Source organism: Melanaphis sacchari, unplaced genomic scaffold (genome assembly GCF_002803265.2).
Source record: "Melanaphis sacchari strain LSU unplaced genomic scaffold, SCAv2.0 Contig1_pilon_pilon, whole genome shotgun sequence".
NCBI classification, from domain to species: domain Eukaryota; kingdom Metazoa; phylum Arthropoda; class Insecta; order Hemiptera; family Aphididae; genus Melanaphis; species Melanaphis sacchari.
In genome coordinates, this window is record NW_020270976.1 from 2,220,423 (window position 1) to 2,231,674 (window position 11,252).

Genomic DNA, 11,252 nt, shown 5'->3' on the forward strand with positions numbered 1-11,252 from the left:
TAATTCATTCACATCTCACGTTTTTAAATACTGGTATTTGATAAACTTGGTCAGCACTGGAAATTATTTTAAATTAACGCGTCATGTTACAATGAAATTAAACTACTTAAATTAATTTATAAAAATTAATCGTTATTCAATTATCATATCATAATAAAATATTAAAAAATATGAAAATTAGTAAATTATTTAAATTAAAAATTAGAATTGAAGTATGTAAACATAAATATTTATTAAAGTTTGCAAATATCATTATGCCTAAATAATAATATATTTATTATTATTAATTTATAAATTTAATTATTTTATAGTATTTATCAGTAAGTACTTATATTATGTAGGCTACTATCAAAGATTTTCTGATATATTCGATTTTATTATTGCTATCACTAACAATTATAAATATCCATTATAAAACATAAAACTGAAAGTATAGGAATAGAAACGATATGTCATTTATGGGCGTCTCGAGACATTTTTCTAGAGAGGAGGACAAAATTAATTTAAAAAATAAATGAAATTTTTTATACATTTTATTTATAGTACATTATTATGTTTTGTCATTATTATAATTAGGTATTATTATTATACATTTTATTTATAAAACATTATTATGTTTCGTCATTATTACATTAAATTATTACAATTAGGTAACAAATTTAAAATTCTATGAAGGGGACAAGTGCTCCGTCTTTCTCACCCCCCTGGGGACGCCCATTATGTCATTTATACACACACTTACTGTTTACTTGTTTACTGGATTTAAAAGGCCAAAATATTTATTTTCGTGCTGTAATTCGGGTTTATGATCAGACCAACAATACTCGACTCTTTTGTTTAGTATAATGGTATTGGCTCAAGGAAAAATGTCTCAGTAATTTTTTCATTAGCCGGTAAATTCCAAATTATTATTGTTTATTTATGATAAATTCATTAACTCATTAGGTACCCTAAATGTTTACGGTAATAATTAAAATTAAAAATACCAAGAAGAAAAATATTTGTATACTTAGTCTCGATAATAGATGAGTACCTACTCTAAGCTATAATATAAATGATTTAATATTATATTATTCAAGTATATATATATATACATTAAACAAAGTACCTTTTTTATGTCCGGATTAATCTTGGAAACTTAATTAATTGATTAAAAGCATAGTTTTATGGATTCAATTTCTGTTCACGAAATATCGAGCGATAAAATAGGTATACACCAGTGGCACTATCTGTGCAGTAAAATAAAATTAAAAAAGAATGGTAAAACATTCTTCCTGAAAAAATCAGATAATATAGTAAGATTCGTTTTCAATATTAGTTGAATTTTTCAGTTAATTATTATAAAATAATGGTTATAATATAGAAATGCTATAAAAATTAAGTGAACTGAACTATATTAAAATCGAATAACAACACAACAAAATAGTACCGTATGTTTCCTGCGAAGTCAGGTGATATAGATAGTATAATATAATTATAAAAACATTATAAACAATATATGCCGAGTTATTCCTAATAAATATTCATGCCAAGTAGGGAACCATACTATTTGCAAACATAATACTAATTAATAATATGACAATTGACAAAGAGTAATCAATGAGATTTTCTGCAACGAGCTAATATTATAATCTTGAAGAGTTATAACGCGCAGTTTTAATTTCTTATAGGTGTTAATAATATTATGGTAATTTTAATAATATAAACCACTACTATAATGAATATCTAGAATTTCTCAAACATTTTTAATACTTAGCAATCAGTGTTATTATATTTATTGACAATTACCTAAGATATGGTTATACTTAGTACCAGTGGCAGAAATAAGTAGACGTTAAGTGTTAATGTATACTACATTACCTATACATTTTAAACTTTAATTCATAAATAAAATAAGTAAAATATTGATTAATAATAATGACAATCGCCAAATTCAAAAACAATTCTGAATGAAGCTCAGACTATTAATGAAGTTATACTGTTATAGGACGTTATTAAAATATTAAGTGTTCATAATGTATTATAAATTTACATTAATTAATATTATCGGTATAAAACATTTAAGTCGCAGTACGCATCTTGCATATTTAATCGTGTAGAATATTATTATATACAGTTAACTATTTCTATATTTGAATTTTAATTGTTTTTTGCGTGTAGGTCCAAGTTTTATCCGAAAACGCAACTATTAAAGTATAAACACATTGAGTAAGTTTTACAATATACATCAATACATATGATCTTATATTATTGCATTGTTAGAATTAACTCAAGGAAAAAACCAACTGTTTACTTCAAGCCAGTGTTTAAATAAATAAAAGAAATACTCAAGTCACAAAGAGAGATGCTTTATTATATTTTACAATAAAATGGCGATACAAAGGTGATGAAGAAGTTTCCTTGACTTAAGCTGTCATTCAAGTAGGTATATATTTTCGTTTGCTAATAGACATAAAGATTGTTGTGTGCAAGTAGGAGTGAAGATTCAGATAGGATGACGTCAGAACGCCGTGTCTAAAAGAAAAATAAGAATTAGTTTTTGTTTTGTTTATTAGTCAAAAACAGAAATATGATCTCAAAGTACATCGATGTTTCACAGTTTGTATTAATCTTGATTTTAAATTCTTTTAGAAAAGTAAACATTTGTAACTTACGCTACCATATTCCTATTGTTGTGAAAAAGCAGTAATAGTTTATATGCAAAAATTATATGAATAAAATGTAAGCTACAATTCACAATACATCATAATACAAGTGCATATTTATAATAATATTTTTTAAATATATTAAAAAAGTCATAAAATATATAAAAATTATTTCACAAACTCGTAGCGTTTTTATTTTTATTTTAATATATCAAAATTAAAAAAAAAAAAATGTAATTTGTTGAAAATTCTATTCTATTTTACTATTTAAATTATGTTTATATGATACGTTGTTTTAAATTTAATCAACATAAATTACGCTTTATAAATATATCGATTTATTAATATACACAATCATAATACCAAAGTCATTATCGTCAAAAACGAGGTATGCAAAATATATTACTGTTAAATATTGATACATATCATACATTTCTTTTTTTAATTTAAATTATAAAATTATATAAAGTTACATTTTATGAAATAATTAAAGATTATAAAAATTATCATTATTTTTTATATGAACCGAAGTGGCAATGTCATGTTAAAATTAAACAAGTAGCATTTGACACAAAGTTCTTAAACCCTATTTAATATATAATTTAAATAGAAAATGTTATCCATAAAACTCCGAAAAAATTTTAGAGTACTGATTTTCTATTAAAAAAAAAAAAAAAAAAAACTATAATTATATATAATATCAAAAAAAAAAAAAAATTAATTAATTACTTTTTCACCCAGTGTTTAAAAAGTAAAAATTATACAACCAAATTATACTATGAAATTATAAGTATATATTATCAATAAATCAATAAATACATATTTATATTTTCTTTTGCTTTTGTTTTTGAATTACTTAGTCTTCTCTTAATACTAATCACTCACATAAAAAAATACATCATAATTGTCAGTCTTATGTGTTCCTTGCTTCGCGCAGAATCTTAAAATGACTGAATAAACATAAATAAGTTTACATTATTAAACAAAAAAATAAAAATATTTCGTTATGATTATTCTGAAGAAATTCCGAGTAAACAACTTCAAAATATGAGAATGGATCGACTTAGCTGATATTTCTATCGCTTTAATCCCGTAGGTAGCTTAAATTATTATGGAACAAAATATTATCTACAAAAACACAATATATCATTGTATTTCCTTGGCCACGTCCATTGAATATGCCAAGGAAACTCGAGGTAGCAATAAACTGGCTTTGCGTTGGCCATTCACAAATATAGCACAACTTCCTTATGAACAAAGAAGACCCATCAATTTTCACTCCACGCTGAGTCCGACTGACTATTAAATATTTCCAAACAGAATTCCTCACATAGAAGAAGTTCAGGGAAAAGGCTAACCTATCAGGGTACATATCATAATCACTTAGAAATTCCCTGGACTCCTGAACTCAACCAAATCAATAGTCAACTTCATATTCTCACCAAAATTAATAAATATATTATAAAACGAATTACCTAATTAATAAATTATTGTACAAGATGTATAATCCTGTATTGTTTATTAAATATAGTAAATATACTTTTTAAATCCTAATGGCCATTGTTCCCGATAGTTAATTTAAATAAAATACATATATACTTTAACAGTACAGTGTATGTCTATTATATCTTTCTATCATCACTAAAGATGGTCAGAATTTTTTTATTTGTTAATTTTAAACCATACGTCGAGACATGTATTTACACGAGTTATAATAATTAAAATTAAAAAAAAAAAGAATAAAAATATCTTGAAAATCTAGAATGTAAGTTTTCTATTCTGATTATAAATAAAGAACATTGAATCATGAATATTTATGTTTTGGTGATCGCTATACTAATGTAATAATTAATATAAAACGAAAAAATTCTAATATATTGAAAAATGTGATTTGTCGCATATTGCAAAATTTGATAACAATGTACTATTTATCTATTTGTTAAATAAGTTACGTGAAATTATAAAAAAAGTAATCGAATAACAGTTAATTAACATAACCCATTACCTAATAACGATTGATCATTATAATTGTAATTATTTTATTTAATCGGTTCCCATAATAACTGTAACGATCAATATTTGATCAAAACATTTTTGTACTGGTCTTTGAACACACACACGTTAAAGCAAAACTGTACATGAAATTTATTGTAACTTGTAAGTGCATATTATGAATATTATTTTCTTAAAAAAAAATTTAAAAAATAGTAACTATTATGAATCAATAAATTATTTAATGATATATATCTTATTTATTAAAGACCTCGGAATTTTGTGTAGAACATTTTAATATTAAACATAACCATTGAATGATGATAATTTATCAAAAAAATTCAAAAGTTAATTCAAACCAATTTTAATGCTTTTCAATAAGACATTCCTGAAAAAAAGACTAATTACTAATTATAGTAATTTTACTAATTCTTTTGTGAGAATTATTGTAATCTTAATATATCTTATTATTGATATCCAAACTTTTAATGGACTGCATATTATTTTTATGTCTAATTAAGTTTTAATTTTAAGTGACTACCATGCATTAAAAATCATACTTTAACTATAGTCTGTAAATAATTAGGTATAAATTATCATAACCAACATCGTATCTGTGATTTTTCTTAAGCACCAGACGATGATATTACATTTATAAACGCCTATCAACTTTAAACACATGATTCTTTATTTCATTCATTGTATACATTTGCTTGATTATGAATAAATGGAAAATTATAAAAGCTAAATAAATATTCTAACAATAAAATAACGTTTTATTGTCCTTGAAATAACATTAGATATTTAAGAAAAAAAATAAAATTAAGTAATTAAAATATAAATCTAAACATAAGTAATTTTGAATCTCAAAGTTTAAAACTTATTCATTAGTCAACTTAATAAATTTAACTGATTATAATCCTTTTTAGCAAAGATTAAAATGTTTAACTCATAATAGGCATTTAGTATAATAGTATGTATATTGTATATCTATTCAAACTTTGGTATTGTTATTTTTAATCTATATTATGTTTTTATATAATACTATTAATATTTTGTTTAGCTAAGGTGTTCAAGAACTTCTAAACACAATAAACTATTTTCTACTTAATTTAATGTTTTTTTTTCAGTATCTAACTACTTAAAACTATTACGTTTTTAAATAAAAACAACTAAAAGGGCTACGTAGTTGATTTTTTTTCACCGTAATAATGGAGAAGAGCATTCGAAAAGCCATAAAGTCGTTGAGGTCTTACAATAAATGTCTTACCGACATATACCGGCCACTTTTATCAAATATATATAGTTCTATGGTTACAATAGTAAAAGGATAGGAAATTGTGTGTAGTAAATAAACGAAAGAAAAAATAAGAAACATAGAAGTAAAACGAATTCTTCTATAGAAATATGAGACTTACACAGTTACACCTAAATTATTACTTGAATACTATAATTTAATTTCATTATTTCTACCCTAATTTTATTAAAAATCTGGTGTTTTTAATAATTCATATCAGCCTATTAAATTATTATAATGTAATAATATATTGCAAGTTAAATGTAAAAAATATATATAAATTAAATACTCTATTAAAACAATTTAAAGAATATATTAATTTATTATTTCTGCATGTCTACAAATAATATTTAATAGTTATTAAAAAAAGCCTTAAATAAAAACAGCTTATTTAACAAGTAATTTCTACAACAACGCCAATCAAGCGTGTTGAAAGTAAAATCCATATGTTTTATCATCACATTTAAAAATAATAAAAATAATAATTTTAAAACATTTTTATATATATATATATATAATTAATTTGTATACACGCATATTAATCAATTTACATCTAGGAAACATGATGACTTATAAATTATAATTATTTTAACAAAATGAAAATTTTAAGAAACAGTTTATTGATTTTACAAAAGGTAACTTTTTTCCTAGAAATTATCATTCAGAACAGTTAAAGTAATCTTAAAGTGATGTTTAACAACCCCAAAAAGATTGAATAGGTAGTGAACACAGATGGTATCTACTTAAATAAATAATTTTTACAAATCACCAACATTTTACAAACAAAATACTAACAAGCAAAATGTAATCATATTTAATTACGATTATATTATTTATATAATTTTAATTTTTAAGTTAAAATAGCTGATAGAAATTTGAAACCTCATTGAATGTAGATTTGTTTTGGTAATTTTAATACTATGATAAAAAGTTTTCTTTTTTCTTTAAATTTAATATTTTACAAATATATAAAAATCGATTTTGCTGGTTTATGATTTTCCTTACACTTGTTGCTTGTAACTACTAAGACAACGAAAATTTAATACAACGTTATGTTGACTCAATTTCCTATCTATAAAAATGTCATATGTCATTTCTCAAGAAAATCTTCTGTTGTTAACAAAAAGTAAAGAAAAATTTACAAATTAATTATGAAACTAATAATTGCTCACTTTAAAATCGAATATATTTTTATTTTAATCAGAATCTAAGAATTTGCATTTAATAATTTAATATTTACAAATTTAAAACTTAATCAAGAAATCAAAAGATTGAAATTTCTATGATTTAAGACTTAAAGTTTAAAAGTCTTGAATGAGCAATACCTTTGTGCAATTTTTATGGATGAATGTTAATCGGAAAATATGTAAATGAAAAAATTGTACAGCAAAAGTTAATATTCCGAAACTAAAAATTGTGTATATAATAAATTTTAATAGATTTTAAAATAATGAATAATGTTATTTCTTTCAACACTTAAAACTATATGAATCAATTAGTTACATTATTTGATTATATATATCAAATATATATAAACATTTAAACTGAATAAACAATTAGTTTCAGCCATTTGCAAAACAATTATGATACGATTAAGTGTTAAAAATTATACTTTTATTTCATTAGTATCATTGGAGAAACAAAATCCATGTAACAGCACAAAATTAATACAAAAATATATTTTACTCAGTGTTAACTACATTTTACAAATGTATGTAAATTGAAAAGTCAGCATTTATGTATGTATTTTAGAACGTAAATTGAGAGAAAATATTTAAATATTCTATATATACTTTTAATTTGAAATCAATAATAACAATTTATTTGATTTCATTATTTTAATTATATATTATTTTTTTTTATTTTTATTTTTTTCGATAGACATTTTGTTTCATTTTATCTTAAGTTCATATAATTATGTTAACAGCATAAATATTCAGAATATAGTTCTTCAATTAAAAATTGAAGACATAATCATATAAAATATTAGAAAATAAATTACATTTTTAAAATTTATTTTGTTATTTTTTTAATGTATTTCAGTTTTTTTAAGTATGGAACAATAAATTTTAAGTCAACTATTAAATTAAACACTAATTAATTCAATCTATTATTGAACATAATAATAGTTTAAATAAGCCAAGAAATCATAATTTCACAAAATAAGTGCGCATACTATACTTTTTATTTCAAGTCAAAAGTATCTGGTATTACTTCAAAATGTCATCATTACAAGATATTTTACGTGATATTGTTGAAATTCAAAAGCATCATTCTGCTATTCGATCTAAGACTTATTATCAAAACTCGTGTGAAAATAGTAATTACGTCTAATACGCAAATAAGTATGTGATACACACCGATCTGATAAAAAAAAAAAAAAATCGCATTGAATTAAGTTTTGAGTGGTAATTCGGCCCTGAAGATATGAAACATTACATTAAAAAAAAAAAAAAAATTAAAATTATTTCCTTAAATCGTACGCAAATAGTTTAACGGGAAAAATTTATTTCGTTTCATCAAGACGTGTTGTTTTGACTACGACTAATGTGTTACATCAAACGCGGTCTCATTATTATCAGCTGACGTATTTACGGTGTAACTACGCTACATATTATTATAATATCATGATAATATTAAAATATCTATATTATTATAATAAAACGCAACTCGGACTAACGAAAGCGGCGCAATTGTATAAAACGAAAATTACCTTTTACGCGGCGCATCATCGGAGGAGACAGTTCGCTCTCGGGTCGCCACGCGTGTGACTACGGGGCGATTTTCAACCGACACTGCCGGCGCGCACGGTGGTTGTATGCACTCGCGTGTGGTGTGTGTTTGTATTTTCTGGCAAAAACGCAACTCTATGGCTTTACACGCGGCGGCGGCGCAAACTCCACGGTGGCGCATTCTCAGAGGCTTTCAGATGGTTCCCCTCCCTCTCCGTCACACCATACGTACCCTCCCCGCCCCAACGCCGCACTAACAAGCCCCGCTGCCCGTGTGTAGGCATATAATACTGTACACTGTACAGGAGGCTCCTCTTCGTCTACCGCGATTACGGTTAGAACGCTGACTGATAAAACCTAACTGCACCATGCCTCGCACACGGGGTCGCCGACTTGCGAGGCCTGCACAAAACGTGCGACACGTTATGCATGTAGGGTGTTGCCGGGACGCGTGAGAAATGATTGAAAAACCGAAATATTATACAGAGTATGACGTAAAGTAATCAAATAATTATCCTATACAGACACGCGCCGTGTATGCGAGTACGTATTACAACCCCATCGCCGCTTAAAAAATACATAATAAATGCTTTAGTGCACTATTTACATGTCATATTTCTTACGATCGCGCGTATAGGCACCTACTAACAATATATACGCGCCACTGTCAATTTATCCGACGATTGGAAGCTGCGTCGCATAGTAGATGCTCTCGCATCGGCTAATACCTACTTGAAGTGATTCGATTTGATACAGTAGGTATTAAAAACGATCATAAATTCATCGGGCTTGGAATCACCATAGTTATTTTTTTTATAATAAACGTACAGATTTCGAGATAAGTTAACATAGAATACTATTATATTCCCCCGAAAATACCAAAAGCAAAGCTAAATTTAAATATTCTATACAGAATTGAATTCGTTTCGTTCTAAACGACTTTTGAAAATAATTAAATTAAAATGTGAGGTATAAAACTAAAAAATAACAACCAGAATTTGCATAACACAATCACTGCAGGCCACCATACACTTTTTAATTTTCTACTGAATACTTACCAACAATTTGTATTATTGCAATATCTCGTTTCGCTGCACATATTTCCAATCCTTTTAACTGAGCAAACCTCTTTTCTGAAATAGAAATCAAACTTACCCGTACGCAAATATAATTTTTGTGTTTTTACGAAGAATTTGTATTCAGCGCGCATACTACAGCCTACAAGTCAAGTCAACAGGTGAGAAAAAAAAAATGGAAACAAACGCTTTTGATTTACAGCCGTACATGATCACACATACACGACTGCCTATTGCGCACATCCATCCGCCTCGGTGCTCATCATCCCTCTACGATTGATTCAGTAAAGTGCTACGATACGTTTCTTTATTATAATATTATTGTTATTTTTTTCCTGCTTATTCCCAACCCGGCTATACAGCATAACACTCGCCATCCACGTGTATTGTTGTTTACATTCGTCATGTCGCCAATACCGTTATTGTTTGTTTATGCATCGAGTTTGTATTTGCGCTCACCTCCGCCCAATTGCGCCGAGGTTTGCACACGCTGTATAAGCTTCGGTCGTCGAACAACAGGTGTTGATCCGTTCCTTAACTCCTATCCACCGCAACGAGTCTCATCCCCGTGACACGCATGGGGTAGAGTGCAGGTGACGTACTGCATGAATATATATATATATATATATATATACACATTCTACCCACATACTATGTGTTATGTATGCACTACTTATGTACTTGTGTGTAATCGCCTACGCCGCGCAAAAGGCATCTAAAAATATCGAGATGAAAAACAAAACAGATTATCGACAGTAGATTTTTTTTCAACGTCGGGGCGTAAAATTTTTCACGTAGATTTTACACGTTTATTTTCTAGGGATGAGTATAAGTCTTACTCAAAAAAAAAAAATAATAATAATAATGATAAATAATTTAACTTAAATTTATTTTTTATCCTCGACGAAAACTTTATATTTCTTACAACTTAATTACAAAAGATAATTTTACTATCATAAAAAAGAAGTTTAAACAAAATATACTATTATGTGATTGAATTTTAAAAACAAAGATTATCCCACGGCGTTATAAATAGGCTTTTTAAGCACACCACTGTCGTGTAGTCATTTTTTGGTATGCTCGTAAAATTGAAAGTATAACAAATATAAATGCAAGGACGGATACTAATAACGATTGATTTGCAGAGTTCAATTAGATATAAAATTATAAAATAAATTATAATACATTATTTGTGTATTAGAATGAAATATTTAACATGGCATGTATTTAAAAAGATTATTCCTCAAGATATTCATGTTTTTTTTTGTCATGGATCATGCTGGTAATTTTTTGAAAAACACATTTTTTTATCAGTATAACACTATATGTTTACCAAATGGCGTTATTTCTTTAAATTAATAACATAAAGTGATAATTTTTATCTTAAATCATTATCGAAAAACTAATTTTTATAATCGAGTGTTTCATTTCCCTACCCTGTTATATAACATAAATGAGGAAGATACATAAGTAAAACAAAACTAGCAAATTTAAATTATGCCTTAATATA

At 26.0% G+C, this 11,252-nt stretch overlaps 1 protein-coding gene across 2 annotated transcripts in view; it reads right to left on the bottom strand.

Annotated features, from left to right (window-relative positions):
• The window catches only part of LOC112593298 (probable G-protein coupled receptor No18), a 100,939-nt gene extending 92,184 nt beyond the window's left edge, over positions 1–8,755 (bottom strand). For both annotated transcript variants that reach the window (XM_025337676.1, XM_025337675.1), the window contains exon 1: positions 8,648–8,755. The gene's annotated coding sequence lies outside the window, so the exon portion shown is untranslated. The remainder of the gene's footprint in view (positions 1–8,647) is intronic.
• Positions 8,756–11,252: the final 2,497 nt, after the last annotated feature.